The sequence below is a fragment of the Lissotriton helveticus genome, chromosome 11 (genome assembly GCF_964261635.1).
Source record: "Lissotriton helveticus chromosome 11, aLisHel1.1, whole genome shotgun sequence".
Taxonomy (NCBI): Eukaryota; Metazoa; Chordata; class Amphibia; order Caudata; family Salamandridae; genus Lissotriton; species Lissotriton helveticus.
The window spans coordinates 206,209,986-206,229,707 of NC_136072.1; the positions used below are offsets into that span (position 1 = coordinate 206,209,986).

Below are 19,722 nucleotides of genomic sequence, written 5' to 3' on the forward strand. Positions count from 1 at the left end.
AAACAGCTCCAGGAAGTGGGGGTTGTCGGTCCCCAATATGAGATGCTCCGGTAGAGCGTTCATAACTCCCACCTTCACCACCATTGTGTCCTTCCCCTCAACCTCAAGGGGGACGAACGCCACCGGATACCCCTTTACGTCCCCGTGTACACATTTGATGTGTACCACGGCTTCTGGCATTACCTGGAGGGGCCTCACGAAATACCCTTGCATCACCGACTGCTTACAACCCGAGTCAAGGAGAGCCTTAATCACCTTACCGTTGACTGTCACACTCACGTGGTAGGCTCCGCCGAGCTCCGCTGAATACATGACTCCCTTGGGCAGGAAGCTGACGTCCATTGGTTCATCATGGGGCCGCTTCTGGGAGCAAAGACGGGCGATGTGTCCCCACATCCCACAGTCAAAACACTGCAGACCCCGGAAAGGGGTCTCAGTGGGTAAGGGTCTGGGAGGGGGTAGCCCAGGGGGTGGTCTCACTCTACGTTCTGGCCGTGGAACAGGCCGTGGCATTTTCTCGGGTTCAGCTACATGCAGGCGGGGTTGGGCACGGGCGTAGGTAGCCGCCATCTCCATTGCTTGGGCAGTGGACAACCCCGAGTGCTGCCGTAGCCACCTCTGTGTCCCAAAGGGGAGGGCCTCCAGGTATTGCTCCAAGTAAATCTTGTCCATGATTTCTTCCTTGGTACATGAAGCAGGGAGCAGCCACTTGTCTGCTGCTGCCTTAAGGCGAAAGAAGAGCGTTTTGGGGTTATCCCCGGGTTGTCCTCGCTCTTTGCGGAAGCGCACCCTATACGCCTCGGCGTCCAGCCCCAAATGGTCGAGTATGATCGTTTTGATCTGTCCGTATGCTGTCTGTCCGTTCCCATTGGCCACTTGATAGGCGGCCTGCGCCTCGCCGGTGAGAAGGGGGGCGAGGAAGAAGGGCCATTTCTCCGGGGGCCATCCGCATGCCAAAGCTACCCTCTCGAAGTTAGTGAGGAACGCGTCGGGGTCCTCCCCCGTGACGTACTTCTGTAGGGAGATGCCTGCTGGTGTGGGTGGGGGACGGCTCTCTCTCCCCGAAACACTGGCTGGGTCTAAGGTGGGGCGCATCCCCTCCAGCTGGCTCACCACCGTCGTTCTGAACGTTTCCCTGTCTAGATGGGCGGCGGCCAGTTGCTGTTCGACCGCCCATCCCAACTGCTCTTGGCCTTTCAGCAGCGCTTGTAGGATTTCCTCCATCGTTGTGTCCCGGATGGGCTCCTCGGCTATGCCTGCATTCTCCACCACTTGTGGGGTTTCGGCCGGGGAGTCAAACAAATCCACTGACAAAGGGGTTCTGGGGAGTGCAGGTTTTATTGACTTGTACAGTCTACGTTTGGCTACCGGGACCCGGTAGAAGGGAAGAGGGTTAGCAGCCTCTTCAGCAGCTTCTCGTACTCCGCTCCTTCTTCTCGTTTCCCGGTTTCTGCTGGGATTCGTAGTCCGGATTTCCGCCGTGGTCGCTTGGAGTCCGGGGTAGTTCGCCAGAGTGCAGAAAAGAAAAGAGAACTCGGATTACTCGGCTATTCTAGCCGCACAGAGGTGAGGGGAGGGTAGTGAGGAGACACGCGTGCAAGTTATCTACCCCGCTACTAGTGTGGGATGGTGCAGGGGAACGTCGGGGATTTCAGATAACTAAGCCGCGTAAGGGTCAAGGTGGTTTGCCCGAACTACGTCCCGCCCAGCCCAGGAAACGTGACCGTACCTGTCCGAGCCACACTTCCCGGGAAGCGTGGCTGGGCGATGCACCTTCTCGTTGGCCTCCTGGCGTGTTGCTGCTGTCTCGCGTTTCCGTGGGGTTGTTTCCGCGGTTCTCCTCTCTTGGTCCGTCTGGGTCTCGCCTCGTCCCGCTGGGGCTGGGGTTGTCGCATTCCTCCGCTCTGTCCTCGGTTTTCATCCACTCCTCTCCGTCCTGACTCGTCCTCGGCTCCTCTCCGTCCTCGTTTCTCCACCACTCGTCTCCGTCCTCGTTCCAACGCCTCTCCGCTCCGTCCTCGCACTCCAGTCTCCACTCGCCTCCTCCAGGTGTAACACACACCTGTCTCGGTTCTGGGCAGGGTTTTACAGAGCTGCTGTGGGATGGTCCGAGTTCCGTTGCCGCCCACTTAAAGGTGCAGGGGCCCTCATTTTCTGGCACCGGTAGACAGCTGGCAACTTCGGATGGTTTCCATGAGTCTGTATGCTGAAACAACATAGGCAAAGCGTCAATAGGTAGGCCAGGGGGGCCCGAGTCCGGGTCCCCCGCGTCACACCTCTCCAGTGACCAAACGCCAATAATAGAAGTAGTTATCCCCGAGCCACCCAGGGTTATTACTCCAAACCAACCGTACAGAAAAGGCAAACCTAAACCTAAGGCGAAAGCACCTGCAAGAAGGTAGAAGCCCCAGGGTGTTACTTCTGATAATGGGAAACTTGGGATGGGGAACCCAGAAGAGAGCATGGAAACCATAAGTGATCAGCCAGTGTGGGTTACAAAGTTGGTGGTGGATCTGCAGATCCAAATGAGGGATATAGTTAAGGATGAACTTAGATCGTTACAAGAGAGGGTTGACAGGCTGTCTGTACTTTTTAATAATTGGATAAGTACAAGGGGGGTGCCCGTGGTATTGCTGGACCTGAATGCGGGTCACGAGTGCAGACCACTATAAGCAATGCATTGGTTAATCCTAGCCTCAAACCTAATGAACAAGCCCTGCTTCTAAAACCAAATGGGGAGATTCACACGTCGGAGGCCATTAGAGATAGCCCTGCAAGGCCCACACCGGTTACCTCTAACCTAGCTAATTGCCCACCCCCATTGTATAAATCCACAGGGCTACAACAATCAAACAATAGGCAGCTGGGGGAGGCGCCTCTACAAACATAGAAGCCACCAACCACTTTTTACCCCCTCCAGTTATAAATCTACCACCCGCATCAACTCTGGATGTCCTCATTCTTGCAGGTATACCTGAACTTAGAAGGGATCAAGCTGAATCTCACCAAGAATTTATAAAACAAATGTGTTCACTGGCTTGTAAACCACAGATATTTTTGTTATGAGGATGTGGAAGAGATCCTAACCACGCGCAGGGTGGGATGGAAAGGCAGACGATATAAGGATTTACATGGAGATTGCATAATAATTAATTTTTGAAATCCGTTGATGACCCAAAACTTTTTAGCTAGAGAGGATGGGAGAAAAATGGGTGGTATTCAAGTACTCCCTTAGGGTTATTTCTACCCCCCAACAGGCCCTACAATGACATCAGGCATTCAGAGCGGGCTGGAGAAATGATCCTAATAACCGTGAGTTGACTCATCAGCACTGGCAAAAGCAACCTATTTTTAACATTCCCACTGTAAATAGATTTAGCTGCTTGGATGGAGTAGACTGACTTAAGGAAAACCCCTCTATCATTAAGGTGCAAATTTGTCCACCCCAAACAGAAACCCAGATTCAGGTTAGTGATATAGGACCATGTATCCCACGCAGGGAGTGCCCAACCTGTGGGGGCATGAGCGGTTCCCCTGGTTGCACCCACAAAGGCGATGACTCGGTCCGGAGGGATAATCCTAAATTTTGTTTACCCGTGGGGTCAAATTTTAAGGATAAAAAGTGGAAAGATAAAGGCCGTATGGCAAGCACCCCCCCTGCCGCCTGGTACACCGAATCCCCCTAATTGTTCAAAAACAAGGGTCCTATCATGGAACATCACAGGTCTGAATAATAAGATAGATGATCCTAACTGCCGCTCTTTTATTAGTCAATTCGAGATCTGCATGTTTCAGGAAACATGGGCTAGAGGGGAGGTCCCCAAGTTGGGTTTTGCCACCTTTAATATCCCCGCAACATCTGGGGGTAAAGGGAGACCATCAGGAGGCCTTAGAACATGGGTGGGAGTTCATCTAGGATGCACGGTCAAGCAGATCGACACAGGATCGAATGATATACTATGTGTTTTACTCCAGTTTCCCTTAAAGATTTCCGTTTCTCTTTTAAATGTATATGGTAGACCTACGGTCCTGGGAAAGGAGTCAATTACATTGGAAGAACTAACTACGTTCTTAGGTACCATTGCTGAAAATCATATGGTGATCTTAGGAGGGGATTTCAATTGCCAGTTCGAGTCACTAGAGGGAATGCTCCTGGACAGCCTATATGACAAGGATAATTTTTGGGCAATCCCGGAGACTAGATGTCTACCAGTTAAAAAATGGTCCCCTCTGGTGATTCAGATGAACTGCCTTGTCTTGAATCACTCCCTAAGAGCTTGCAATGGTAGAACTATGTCTGAAACATCAAGTAGTTATACCTTCCATAGAAATAACTGTGGCTCTCTAATAGACTACATCCTAATTGACTCCAAATCCTGGGATAGGTTAATCGATTTTAGGGTTGTTCCACGGCTAGATAGTGACCATCATGCGCTAGTGCTTGTACTAAAGGAGTTTATTCCTGGTAGCGTCCCTAATTCAGATAACCCTATTGATGTCAGATTGACACTTTCCAATTGTAGGCGACGAGTGCGATGGACCGATTTTAGTCAATCGCAAGATAAATTGAGCAATTTATATGAAGCCCTGGTCACAGTGCTCCTGACGGCATCCAACTTAACAACTCATAATGAAGCAGGTACAGATCCTGAGTTGGTCACAATAAACCATGCTAGATTAGGAGAAGTCCCATTGGACTTCTTGTATTCCAAAAAAACAAACCAGCCTAGCAGGATGCACCCCCACCCTTGGTATAATGATCAATGCCGCAAAGCCAAAAGATCGTTGGCATCGTCCGTCCAGGCTAATGATCGCCTACAAATGAAATCTGCCAGGACGGTATTTAAAGTGGCCATCTTTGAAGCCAAAAAAGGGTGTGAAAAGGATAAGTGGGATGCTCTGCGAAGCGCCTTGGGGGCCAGGGACATGAGGACCTTTTGGAAAGTTGTCAACACTGGTAGTTCTGGTGTTAAATCACTGGTAGACCCAAATCTGGATGAAGAAGTCTGGCGGGAACATTTTGAATCTCTCTATTCCAAGGAAGAAACATTGACTAATGAGATATTTGAGGGAAGCCCTATGGGGATTGACCATTCCCCCAAATTGAGGGAAACTAAAGAACCCTATGACGGAAGCATTAGTATAAGTATAAATGAAATCAAGGGAGCTCTAGTAAAAATTGCCCCAGTCAAAGCACCCGGCCTAGACAAAATCCCTGGGGACCTTTTTCACAGTGAACCAACTGTCTAGGCTCCATATCTTTGGGTGATATTTAATACCATACTTCAGGGCATGAAGATTCCCCCCAGTTGGGCTGGAGCGGAAATAATTCCCATCTATAAAAAATGTTCACCGCTCTTACCAATTAACTATAGGCCAATTAGCCTGATAGACATCACACAAAACATCTTTGCGCATGTATTGCTGTTTAGGTTACAAACTTGGATGGAGGAACGGGAGATATTATCCCCTTTACAGGCGGGGTTTAGGGAAAAACTGTCCACTTTGGACCAAATACTCAGGCTTCAACTGTACTGGAAGACCGTGTGTCTAGAGGGTGGCAGCCTCTATTTAATATTTGTAGACCTGGGGTCAGCCTTTGATTTGGTCCCAAGGGAAAAACTTTGGACGGTCCTCCATGAGATGGGGATTCCAACATAACTGACCCATCCCATCAAGCGGCTGCACGCAGATAACTTTGCCCAAATCAGGTTTGGCAATAATGGAAAGTTAACTGCACCCATCCCGATCAAACGCGGGGTTCGCCAGGGCTGTGTGCTCGCCCCCACTCTCTTCAGTCTTTACATCAATGGCTTGATAGATCATTTATTAGTCGAGAAAGACCTTGATGCACCTAAGTTAGCCTCCCGAGAAATCCCAGCAATGACGTTTGTCGACAATACTTTATTAGTATCCAAATCACCTATAAGGATCCAGAGGGTACTCAATAAATTTGAAGTATTCTGTAGTGAAAGAAGATTAGAAATTAATCTACAGAAAAAAATCATTTATGGTGTTTAATAGCTCCAAAAGTGCATGAGCAAACTCCTCATTAAATGGTAAACCCCTAGAAAGAGTTTCCTCGTTTGACTATCTCGGCATCACAATCACAGAAACTATGGATTGGGGGGCACAAATTAAAAAATTGGCACTAAAATGATCACATATCATCGGGTGGCATTATGAAGGTCTTCTGTAAGTCTAATCAGAAACCAGTGAGTCCAGCCATTGAAATATATAAGGCCCAATCCCCGGGAGGGGCGTTATACAGTGCAGAACTCTGGGACTATACAAGACCCGAGAACTTAACGCAGGTAGAGAACAACTTCCTGAGACAGCTGTTAAAGCTCCCACAGAGCACACCGCTAATTCTGCTCCGATTAGATCTGGGTCTTATGGCAATCGCTGATGTAACCAATTTTAAACCCTTATTGTACTGGCGTCGCCTGTGGGTCACCCCAGAACTTTTATCGTACAGGGAGGAAATAAAAGAAGTAATGGACCTAACGGGGGCTGCCAAGCTCCTGTGGCTCACGTACATAAAGCGCATGCTGGTCAGTATGGTGCTGGGGGAACTTTGGGCTGATCCTGAGTATGCCTGCTCCTTACTCCCTAGGAAATCATTAAAGGCCTATTATGAAGAGTATAAAATGGCACACCTTCAGACTTGTCCCCGAGTAGGTACGGTAAGCTCCGCCTTTTTAGATATCAAAGATAGGTTTAGCTTTGAGACGGCCCTAGATGATATCAAGCCGGCAGCTGCTAGAAAGATTTACCTTCAGTTTAGGCATGGGGTTTTGCCCCTCCGTAGTTTCACACACAAGTGGGGGGGTTTGCAAGTTTTGAGGTGCCCGGCATGCGACTGTCCCGAAGAGTCAGTACTCCATGTGTTTTTTAGCTGCCCTGGCTACTACAAGGCAAGAAAACGATGGATGGTGCAGATTTGTAGGAACCTTGGTACTAGACTTTGCTCTGAGGCTTTCAGGATACTGAAAAATGATTTCAGTACCCCAATTGCTTACTCAATGGCAGGTTTCCTATTCTCCATGTGGTGTACACACAGGATATTCATAAAAACACCCTAAAAAAGAGCTACGATGTGTTTTTGGTTGATATGAAGCGATCTTATTGTTAAATAGCCGGGAAAAATACCTATTTGTGGTTCTCTCCGTCAGTTTTAAAATTAGGCCTTGTTTTTAATATGATTAGATTATAGTGAGCATGTTCGTTAGCCCCTTAATTATGCTATAGGGAAACCGTAATTTACTAGTCTACTTCCGCAATTACTGTAATAAAAATCATGTGCAGAAGTAGCCTGCATTATAGGGGGCTCTTAGTGCTAGGACCTATTATCTGTAGTATGATAAGAAGTTTGGTCATTTTTTTTAGTAATCCTTTTTATGTAAATTATTTATTTATTGCATAATGCACTTTCCAAAGGTGAATCCTTGTTCCTTGCCTTGAATACCCCTCTGTGATTTTCGCTTCTTTTTGTCCTCCTTTTGTAAATAATAATTGTAGGCATTTTTACTGAGTGTGGAATTCATTTACTTTACATGTGTGCCAATAGTGTTCATAATTGATTTCTTCACTTCTTTTTAATTATATGTCATTGATTTTTGATGTATATTTACATGTATTTATATGTATTGTGTTTGTACTTTTGAAGTCATATTGACCGAAATAAAGTTTATTCAACTGAATTTAATTGAATTGGTTACCGGTTGCCAGAAGATGCACGTTCAAGCTGCTTTGTATCACCCACAAAGCGATACATGGAACAGGACAGCTCTTCATCAGAAATAAAATCACCAAACACATTTGTTTCCCAGAGGGTAGGAATGGGCAGAGAAAGTGGCAAGGGGTGAAATGTTGGATTCGGGCGCTTGATTAGGACGTACAGTAGCGCAGGGACACACTAGCCTAGTGTAACCAGGCGCTTTATAAACTTAGTTTATTATTATTATTCAACAAAGGAACCTCCGTCCAAAATCCCAAGATTAATGAAAAAAACATGGGTTGCACATCCTTCTCTGCTCAACAGTCAAAGGATGAAATTCTTTACCCCCAGCATAAGATCCACCGAAAAACACCATATCTTCAGAAAACTACTCCAGAATTGGCTCTTCCCCACATAAGCACCATACGCAAACAGAAATATACAGCATATCGCTCTGTAAATAAACATGTATTTGTACTATAGATATGTACCCAAATATGTGTATTTCTTTGTATAAACATGTTGAATAATTATGTTTAACAAAAAAAACACATTTTTAAGTACAACACTTTGAAACCAGAGTTATTATAATGCATGTTTAATCTACACATATTTACTTCCTTTGTGCATCTATATACCTTCCATGTACTTGGATCTATATTACTTTTCTCTAACAAAAGCATATTCAAAGCACTACCCTAATTCTCACCCTAAACCTCTATCAATATCTTTAATCTGCATATACTTACTTCCTTTATACATCTATATACTTTCCATGTACTTATGGATCTATATATTTATTACTTTCTTCTAATTCAGCAATATCCAATGCATTACCCTATTTCTCACGCTATACCTCTATCAATATATCCTCTACATCCACTCTCTAATTCATCCCAAACCCCATACAACTACTATAATTCCCAAAATAGCCCTTTCTAGACTCTCCCCTACCCCTCCTTGCACCATCTGACACCTCTTTGCTATACCAATCCCCAAAACAAGACTTTCTAAACTCTTCTCTCTGACTCTTCCCCTCCACATCTCTTTTTACTCATCCCAAGCCTCCTCCTACTGCAATAACCTCTAAAACAAACAACAAAAAAAACGAAATTCTTCATTCTCTCTTCTATCCCTCCACTATCCATTTTAATCAAAATAACAGACTAACATGTCCAGTTCTCAAATTTTATATTTCACTATCCCAATTCACCATCAATCCTCTATGGGTTCAAGAGTAGTGTGCTACACGCTGAAAAAACACTTTGACGCCTCGTCAAGGGTAGTAAGTGCTATATAAATGCAATTACAATACCATACAATACAATATACTAAGGACTTATAAGAGCACACTAGTAACCAATCTGGGATGTACCTAAGCACTTACCATAACCAATGTAGGGGAGAGAGCACAGAGACTGGGGTCCTGAATAGCTGGATCCCAGTCGGACTAGTCAGAAACAGCAAAGCACAAGGCAAAAAGTGGGGGCAACCACAGAATCAGATCCTACTTTTCTACAACACTTATACATTTTGCTCCCCCCTGTATCCAGTTTATCAAGGCTCACTGTTTCGTGTTAGGTTAAAACATAATGCTAATGGCAGTACTGACTCCGTGACCTCTACGCAGTGCACATGAATGGGCATTTGCTGCCTTTGTCTTGTAAACTGCAGCGCACATAGATTACTATAAGTACACTAAAAGGCAGTGCTGCGTGCACACATTTTTCATAGTGCAGCAAAACACAGTTCAGTGTGACAGATGAATCAGAGAGCAGTAAAACTCAATGTGGTGTGCACTGACCTCTCACAATAAAGCAAAATGCAGTGCAGCATGCAGATTTCTCATGGTGCAGTAAGATGAAGTGCAGTGCAGATATCCCTCACAGTGCAGTAAGATGCAGTGCACCCCAATTCGACAGATCCCTATCAGTGCAGTAAGATGCAGTGCACCGATCCCTCACAGTGCAGATGCAGTGCACAGTGCACAGATCCCCACTTTAACAGACATGATGCCCACAAACATCCCCTGGGCTGGAAGGAAAGCCCCCCAGAGGCCCTCGGATAGAAGAGCCCACCGATTCCCCCCCTCCCCCCCAGAGGCTCCCGGATAGATGAGCCCAGCTCAGTCCCAGGACCCCAGGGTAGTAAAACCCAGCTCAGCCCCAGGAGCTCCCGGATAGAAGAGCCCAGCTCAGCCCCAGGGGTCCCTGGATAGAAGAGCCCAGCTCATCCCCAGGGGCCCCCGGATAGAAGAGCCCAGCTCAGCCCCAGGGGCCCTCGGATAGAAGAGCCCAGCTCAGTCCCATGGGGGCCCGGATAGAAGGCCCGGCTCCTGCAGAGATTCCCTCCAGGATTATTCAGTCTATTTCTACAAACACAGCAGAAGGTGCTGACATGTCCTACCTGAGCAGAGACCTGTGCAGACATGTCCAGGCCCTCTCCTCCCCCTGGGGCTGGTGGGGGGGCAGATTTGCGGTCTGAGGGGGGGGGGGGCAGATCTGCGGTCTTAAGGGGGAAAGGCAGATCAGGGGTCCGAGGGGGGTCTGTGAGGGTCTGAAGATTAAGGTAACTGCTCACCAAACATGGGTGCCTGTCTAGGCTCTCTCCTCCCCCTGGGGCGGGGGGTGGCAGATCTGGGGTCTGAGGGGGGTCTGTGAGGGTCTGATGATGGTAACTGGACACACAGGCAATGGCTCCTTCCTCCTCTGGAGCAGGCTGGACACACCAGGAGAGGCCAAAGTGATGTCAACACGGCTGCTTGTGCGGTCTCTGCCGCCGCTGACCCAGAAGAGGAAACTCTTCTCCTTTCATCCAATGTGCAGCTCAGTGAGTTTCATCAGCAGGCGAGGTGCGCCCTCTGGTGGCCGCTGACGGAACCGCTGCCCCCAGGCTCCAGCAGGGAAACAAGCATTGGCGCCTGCAAAGACACAGACATGGGTGTTACGGGAAACAAGCATTGCCGCCTGCAAAGACACAGACATGGGTGTAGACACTCACAGTCCATGACAGGGTCTGATATGTGAAACAAGCATTGGCGCCTGCAAAGACACAGACATGGGTGTAGACACTAACAGTCCATGACAGGGTCTCATATGGGAAACAAGCATTGGCGCCTGCAAAGACAAAGACGTGGGTAAGACACTCACAGTCCATGACAGGGTTTCATATGGGAAACAAGCATTGGTGCCTGTAAAGACACAGACATGGGTGTTTAGACGCTCGCAGTCCATGGAGACAGGGTTTCATATGGGAAACAAGCATTGGCGCCTGTAAAGACCTGGGGGTTTAGATGTGACAGTCTGCGTGATGTGAAAGTAAACTCGTGGTTGGCTCGTGCTTGTTTTACTTGTACTCCTCAGCTTGTAGCTGGCTGTTTATACTCACGCTCTTCGGCGGGTTCTCCATTCTGTGCAATGGCGACCGGTGTCTTCGAGGGTAAGGAGATCACCGAGCTGCGCGTCGTGGCCTGGACATCACGGGAGTCAAAACTGCACTCATTCCTCGCCTTAAACAGCTGAAGCACTGTTACAGTTATTGTGCCATTTTAGAAAGGGTGAGGCCGCGTTTAAATCAAGCCTCTGTCTGGGCTGTGGTTGTCAGTCTAGGCTGGAGGAGATGGAATGAAGTGTAAGAGGCAGTGGGTTCTTCTGAAATCGCCAGCGGCCACCCCTAGCCTGGAGGGGCTTAGCGCGCAGAGCTGCGGCTCGGAGGCCTGCAGACAGAGGCAGGGCTAGGGGAGAGATGAGGGGGTGCAGGCAATGAGGGCACAGCCCAGGGGGAAAGGCTCTTGAGTCTCTGGAGGGAGGATGAGTCAGACGGAGCACGGCCCGCGACTCGCCCCTCCCGGGCTCTTTACAACCCGGGGGTGCGGGGCTGTTAAGTGTCTGGAGTGAGCAGGACCAGAGAGCCCGCCCTCCTGCAAGATCCGCTGCACTTCCCACCCCCGGCGGCAGATGTGACCGGGCCAGGGGGGAGCAGACTGCACATGGGACCACCTTTGAGCACAAGCGCAGCACACTTGCTTTGAGCAAAGATAAATATAAAATACATACACAGGGATTGATTGCATTTCACAACTTCAGTTCAATTAACGAGCCACACACACTATTCTTGCAGACTGCCCAGAAGTGTGAGAGTTGTGTGACAGGCACCTGGTTTGATCACTAAGTAATCTGTCTGCTACTTTACCAGATAGCCACGAGCTTCTGTGAAACCATCTAGGTGTGATCTAAATCAGCCGTTTCAATATTTCCTCATCTGTCTGCTGTAACTGTGCTCTCATAAATGGTTCTTTCTACAAAGAACAAAGTCTTTAAAGGATTGGTCTGAGCGAGGAGTGATGATTGGTCTGAGCGATGAGCGATGATTGGTCTGAGCGATGATTGGTCTGAGCGATGATTGGTCTGAGCGATGATTGGTCTGAGCGATGATAGGTCTGAGCGATGATTGGTCTGAGCGATGATTGGTCTGAGCGATGAGTGATGATTGGTCTGAGCGATGAGTGATGATTGGTCTGAGCAATGAGTGATGATTGGTCTGAGCGATGAGTGATGATTGGTCTGAGCGATGAGTGATGATTGGTCTGAGCGATGAGTGATGATTGGTCTGAGCGATGAGTGATGATTGGTCTGAAGTATGAGTGATGATTGGTCTGAGCGATGAATGATGATTGGAATGAGCGATGAATGATGATTGGAATGAGCGATGAATGATGATTGGAATGAGCGATGATTGGTGTGCGTGATGAGTGATGATTGGTCTGAATGAGTGGTGATCTGTCTGAGCGACGAGTAATGATTGGTGTGAGCACTGAGGGATGACTGGTCTGAGCGATGAGTGATGATTGGTATGAGTGATGATTGGAATGAGCGATGAGTGATGATTTGAATGAGTGATGATTGCAATGAGCGATAAGTGATGATTGGAACGAGTGATGATTGGAATGAGTGAGGATTGGAATGAGCGATGAGTGAGGATTGGTCTGAGCGATGAGTGATGGTTGGAATGAGTGAAGATTGGTCTGAGCGATGAGTAATGATTGGAATGAGTGATGATTGGAATGAGTGATAATTGGAATGAGTGATAATTGGAATGAGTGATAATTGGAATGAGTGATAATTGGAATGAGTGATAATTGGAATGAGTGATAATTGGAATGAGCGATAATTGGAATGAGTGATGAGTGATGATTGGTCTGAGCGATGAGTGATGATTGGAATGAGCGAAGAGTGTTGATTGGAATGAGCGATGAGTGATGATTGGTCTGAGCGCTGAGTGATGATTGGAATGAGTGATGATTGGTGTGCGTGATGAGTGATGATTGGTCTGAATGAGTGGTGATCTGTCTGAGCGACGAGTAATGATTGGTGTGAGCACTGAGGGATGACTGGTCTGAGCGATGAGTGATGATTGGAATGAGCGATGATTTGAATGAGTGATGATTGCAATGAGCGATAAGTGATGATTGGAACGAGTGATGATTGGAATGAGTGATGATTGGAATGAGCGATGATTGGAATGAATGATGAGTGATGATTGGTATGAGCGATGAGTGATGATTGGTATGAGCGATGAGTGATGATTGGTATGAGCGATGAGTGATGATTGGTATGAGCGATGAGTGATGTTTGAAATGAGTGACGATTGGTATGAGCGATGAGTGATGTTTGAAATGAGTGATGATTGGGATGAGCCATGAGTTATGATTGGAATGAGCAATGAGTGATGATTAGTATGAGCGATGAGTAATGTTTGGAAGGAGCGATGATTGGAAGGAGCGATGATTGGAAGGAGCGATGATTGGAAGGAGCGATGATTGGAATGAGCGATGATTGGAATGAGCGATGATTGGAATGAGCGATGATTGGAATGAGCGATGATTGGAATGAGCGATGATTGGAATGACCGATGATTGGAATGACCGATGATTGGAATGACCGATGATTGGAATGAGCGATGATTGGAATGAGCGATGATTGGAATGAGCGATGATTGGAATGAGCGATGATTGTAATGAGCGATGATTGGAATGAGCGATGAGTGATGATTGGTATGAGCGATGAATGATGATTGGTCTGAGCTTTGATTGATTGGTATGAGCGATGAGTGATGATTGGTATGAGCAATGATTGGTCTGAGCGATGAGTGATGATTGGTCTGAAAGATGAGTGATGATTGGTCTGAGCGATGAGTGATGATTGGTCTGAGCGATGAGTGATGATTGGTCTGAGCGATGAGTGATGATTGGTCTGAGCGATGAGGGATGATTGGTCTGAGCGATGATTGGAATGAGCGATGATTGGAATGAGTGATGATTGGAATGAGCGATGATTGGAATGAGCGATGATTGGAATGAGCGATGATTGGAATGAGCGATGATTGGAATGAGTGATGATTGGAATGAGCGATGATTGGAATGAGCGATGATTGGAATGAGCGATGATTGGAATGAGCGATGATTGGAATGAGCAATGATTGATGGTTGGAATGAGCAATGAGTGATGGTTGGAATGAGCAATGAGTGATGGTTGGAATGAGCAATGAGTGATGGTTGGAATGAGCAATGAGTGATGGTTGGAATGAGCAATGAGTGATGGTTGGAATGAGCAATGAGTGATGATTGGAATGAGTGATGATTGGAATGAGCAATGAGTGATGATTGGAATGAGCAATGAGTGATGATTGGAATGAGCAATGAGTGATGATTGGAATGAGCAATGAGTGATGATTGGAATGAGCAATGAGTGATGATTGGAATGAGTGATGATTGGAATGAGTGATTATTTGAATTAGCGATGAGTGATGATTGGTCTGAGCGATGAGTGATGATTGGTCTGAGCGATGAGTGATGATTGGTCTGAGCGATGAGTGATGATTGGTCTGAGCGATGAGTGATGATTGGTCTGAGTGATGATTGGAATGAGAGATGATTGGTGTGCGTGAGGAGTGATGATTGGTCTGAGTGAGTGGTGATCGGTCTAAGCGATGAGTAATGATTGGTGTGAGCACTGAGGGATGACTGGTCTGAGCGATGAGTGATGATTGGTATGAGTGATGATTGGAATGTTTTTGCCGTTGCATTGTACTGTAATTTGTGACTTGCCATTTCGCCTACGTTTCCCGCTCTCTCTCCCCGCCGCTGCTCCCCCGCCCCTTTTCTTCTGTACCCCCTTCCCATTGGTTGCCCCGCTCCCGCCTCCCAGCTGCTCCTCCCTCCCACTTCGCCATTTATGGCGGAGTCCACGCGTACGCGCAGCCTGCACGCGCAGAGTGCACATCGGTTGGGCGCCAAAGGCAAGCCCGTCTACGCCCGTCCGCGCCTGGACCGCGCCCAGTGCCTGGACCCCTGGCCCTCAACGATGCCAGCCCATCCGACGGACTTACGATGCCGCCACCCTCCACACTCTCAATGCCGGTCGGAACCCCGCCTGCTACCGAGCCACCCCGAAGCACACCCACGGACCCTTCACATGCCAAGCCTGCAAATTCACCTGCCTCCGACCCTGCACAGCACCCGCCAAGCCAAGCACCAGCAACAACCACCTCAAGTGCATCCTCCTCAACACCCGCTCCATCCACAGGCACACCGTCGAACTCTGGAACCTCTTCGACACAACATCCCCAGACGTCGCCTTCCTCACAGAAACCTGGATGAACGCCTCCTCAGCCCCCGACATCGCCATAGCCATCCCGGATGGCTACAAGATCACCCGGAGGGACCGCATCAACCAAACCGGAGGAGGCATCGCCATCGTCCACAGAAACACCATCCGCATCATGACCAACTCCGACGACACCCTCACCGCCGCCAAGCACCTTCACTTCCAGATCCACACCGACCCCAAGACCACCCTCAGAGGCACTCTCATCTACAGACCCCCGGGACAACGCACACAATTCAGCGAAGCCATTGCAGACTTCGTCAGTCCACACGCCCTCACCTCCTCAGACTACATCCTCCTAGGGGACCTCAACTTCCACATGGAGAACAACAAGGACTGCAACACCACCACCCTGCTGGACAACCTCGCCAACCTCGGTCTCAAGCAACTGGTGAGCACACCCACCCACTACGCCGGCCACACGCTTGACCCTATCTTCTCCTCCAGCAAGCACATCTCCTTCAGCCACTCCACCGGACTACACTGGACAGATCACAGCTGCGTCCACTTCAACTTCAGGAGAACCACGACCCACCACCACCCGCAACAGGTTCCCCGCAGAAGCTGGAGCCAGATCACCGCCGACCAGCTCACCACCGCCCTCAGCCAGAACCCACCCACCAACACGACGGACCCCAACGAAGCGGCCTGCAACCTCACACAGTGGCTCAGCAACTGCGCCGATGACCTCGCACCACTGAAGAACCCCCCCAGCAGACCCGGCAGCAGGAAAGCCTCGTGGTTCACCAACGACCTCAAAAACTCCAAGAAAACCTGCCGCACCCTCAAGAAAGCCTGGCGCCACGACCAGACAACAGAAAACATGACAGCCCTCAAGAACGCCACCCGCAAACTCCACCAGCTGATCCGCACCACCAAAAGGACAACATTCAAAGAACGACTGGACAACAACACCCACAACAGCAAGGAACTCTTCAGCCTCGTTAAAGAGCTCTCCAACCCCAGCGCCTGCAACAACGACATCACACCCTCCCAAAGACCTCTGCGACTCACTCGCCTCGTTCTTCCACCGCAAGATCGCCGACATACACAACAGCTTCGGTGCACAGACCACGCACCGAACCACCGAACCAACGCCCCCACCTGGACCCCTGTCAGCACTGAAGACACCACCCGCCTGATGAACACCATCCACTCCGGCTCCCCAACCAACCCCTGCCCACACCACATCTTCAACAAAGCTGACTCCATCATCGCACCCCAACTCCGGAACATCATCAACAGCTCCTTAGCATCCGCCACCTTCCCGGAGAGTTGAAAACATGCCGAGCTGAGCGCCCTCCTGAAGAAACCCACCGCGGACCCTACGGACCTCAAGAACTTCCGCCCCATCTCGCTCCTCCCTTTTCCGGCCAAAGTCATCGAGAAGACCGCCAACAAACAACTCTCTGCCTTCCTCGAGACAAACGGATCCCTCGACCCCTCACAGTCCGGTTTCCGAGCAAACCACAGCACCGAGACCGCTCTCATCGCAGCTACCGACAAAATCAGGTCCCTGCTCGACAACAGGGAAACAGCTGCCCTCATCCTCCTGGACCTCTCAGCAGCCTTCGACACCGTATGCCACCGCACCCTGATACAGCGCCTCAGCAACGCCGGAATCCAAGGAGTGGCCTTGGAGTGGATCCTCTCGTTCCTCGCCGGAAGAACCCAGAGAGTCCGCCTCCCCCCGTTCCGATCCGCGGCCACCGAAGTCATCTGCGGCGTTCCACAAGGATCCTCACTCAGCCCCACCCTCTTCAACGTCTACATGAGCCCCTCGCAGCCATCGCACGCCAACACAACCTTAACATCATCTCCTACGCCGACGACACCCAGCTGATCCTCTCCCTCACCAACGACCCCGCCACCGCCAGAGCCAGCCTCCAGGAAGGAATGAAAGACGTTGCGGAATGGATGAAGCTCAGCCGTCTGAAACTGAACTCAGACAAGACGGAAGTCCTCATCCTGGGACCATCCCCTTCCCTCTGGGATGACTCCTGGTGGCCCCCTGCCCTGGGCACCGCACCCAAGCCAACGGACCATGCACGCAACCTGGGCTTCATCCTGGACTCCGCCCTCACGATGAACAAGCAAGTCAACGCGATCTCGTCATCCTGCTTCAACACCCTGCGCATGCTCCGAAAGATCTTCTGGTGGATCCCCACCGAAACCAGGAAGACGGTCACCCAGGCCCTCGTCACCAGCCGACTGGACTACGGGAACACCCTCTACGCTGGAACCACAGCCAAACTCCAGAAAAGACTCCAGCGCATACGGAACACTTCTGCACGACTCATCCTGGACATCCCTCATCACAGCCACATCTCTACCCATCTCAAAGACCTGCGTTGGTTCCCCGTCGGCAAGAGGATCACGTTCAGACTCCTCACCCATGCACACAAGGCTCTCCACGACATGGGCTCGAAATACCTCAACAGCCGCCTCACATTCTACACACCCACCCGCCAGATTCGATCCGCCAGCCTCGCCCTCGCCTCCGTCCCACGAATTCGCAAATCCACCGCCGGAAGAAGATCCTTCTCCTACCTGGAGGCCAAGACATGGAACTCCCTCCCCACCCACCTACGGCTGACCTAGGACCATCTCTCCTTCAGGAAACAACTCAAGACCTGGCTGTTCGAGCAATAGCAACGTCCCCCCTCCCAGCGCCTTGAGACCCTTGCGGGGGAGTAGCGCGCTTTACAAATTGTTTGATTGAGCGATGATTGGAATGAGTGATGATTGGACTGAGCGATGAGTGAGGATTGGTCTGAGCGATGAGTGAGGATTGGTCTGAGCGATGAGTGAGGATTGGTCTGAGCGATGAGTGAGGATTGGTCTGAGCGATGAGTGAGGATTGGTCTGAGCGATGAGTGAGGATTGGTCTGAGCGATGAGTGAGGATTGGTCTGAGCGATGAGTGAGGATTGGTCTGAGCGATGAGTGAGGATTGGTCTGAGCGATGAGTGATGATTGGTCTGAGCGATGAGTGATGATTGGACTGAGCGATGAGTGATGATTGGTCTGAGCGATGAGTGATGATTGGTCTGAGCGATGAGTGATGATTGGTCTGAGCGATGAATGATGATTGGTCTGAGCGATGAGTGATGATTGGTCTGAGTGCTGAGTGATGATTGGAATGAGCGATGCGTGATTGGTATGAGCGATGAATGATGATTGGTCTGAGCTTTGATTGATGATTGATATGAGCGATGAGTGATGATTGGTGTGCGTGATGAGTGATGATTGGTATGAGTGATGATTGGAATGAGCGATGATTGGAATGAGTGATGATGGGAATGAGTGATGATGGGAATGAGTGATGATGGGAATGAGTGATGATTGGAATGAGTGATGATTGGAATGAGCGATGATTGGAATGAGTGATGATTGGAATGAGCAATGAGTAATGATTGGAATGAGCGATGATTGGAATGAGCGATGAGTGATGATTGGAATGAGCGATGATTGGAATGAGCGATGAATGATGATTCGTCTGAGCTTTGATTGATGATTGGTGTGAGAAGTTGGCCTGATATATAATGCTCACTAATTCTAGTGATTACTTTGTATCAGTCCAAACAACCCTTATGGTGATTGGTTGTAAGTCAACCTTATAGACCAGCTATCCTAGGGGTAGCATGGACAAAGCAGTCTTAGGCTAAACTCTTTATGGCATGTGAAGCCGGCTGTTTTACCATATATAACCCTTTGAATACCAAATGAAAGGACACCACACAGGTTGTTATAAAAATAAACAATCTATTTATTTATAACATACACCTCTGAACTCTTTATGAGGTCAGAGGGCTAAGCACATGACAAACACTTCGGAAAAATACGAGTAGTCGCACAAATTACAATGGTCCCCTAGGGGCACGACAAACCATATACTAAGTAAATGGTTTAAGGAATGAAATAGGAAAAGTGAGTAGATCCAGAGGCTGGAGGATCGCTGGGACTATGCTAACCTAACCTTAGGTAAGGGGCAGGAGGCCCACGGGACGCGCGTGCAGAGTGGGAACTCACACGCGAGATGCGGAACAAAGTCTATGGATCTTACAGTTTAAAAAGTTAAAGGTTACGGACAGTTCCAACTAGGTAGGACTAAAACGATAATGGAATTGGACACTAGAATAGTCAATCCCTACAGGAGCACCGAGATGCCCACGTTACCTAACCCACGTGCTGCGGGTGCATAGGTCTGGAAGTGTGTCGGGTTTCCTCATTGAAGTCAATGGAGCATGGAAGAAAAGATGCTGCAGGCGACCAGGATGGAGGTGTCCGGATGGATCCAAGGGCGGATCAAGGAAGATGGAGACCTGAAAGCAGAGGG

The 19,722-nt window shown here is 49.1% G+C and overlaps 1 pseudogene across 1 annotated transcript in view; it reads right to left on the reverse strand.

Annotated features, from left to right (window-relative positions):
- The window catches only part of LOC144792339 (uncharacterized), a 272,076-nt pseudogene that overhangs the window by 58,604 nt on the left and 193,750 nt on the right, over window positions 1–19,722 (reverse strand). The window lies entirely within an intron of this gene.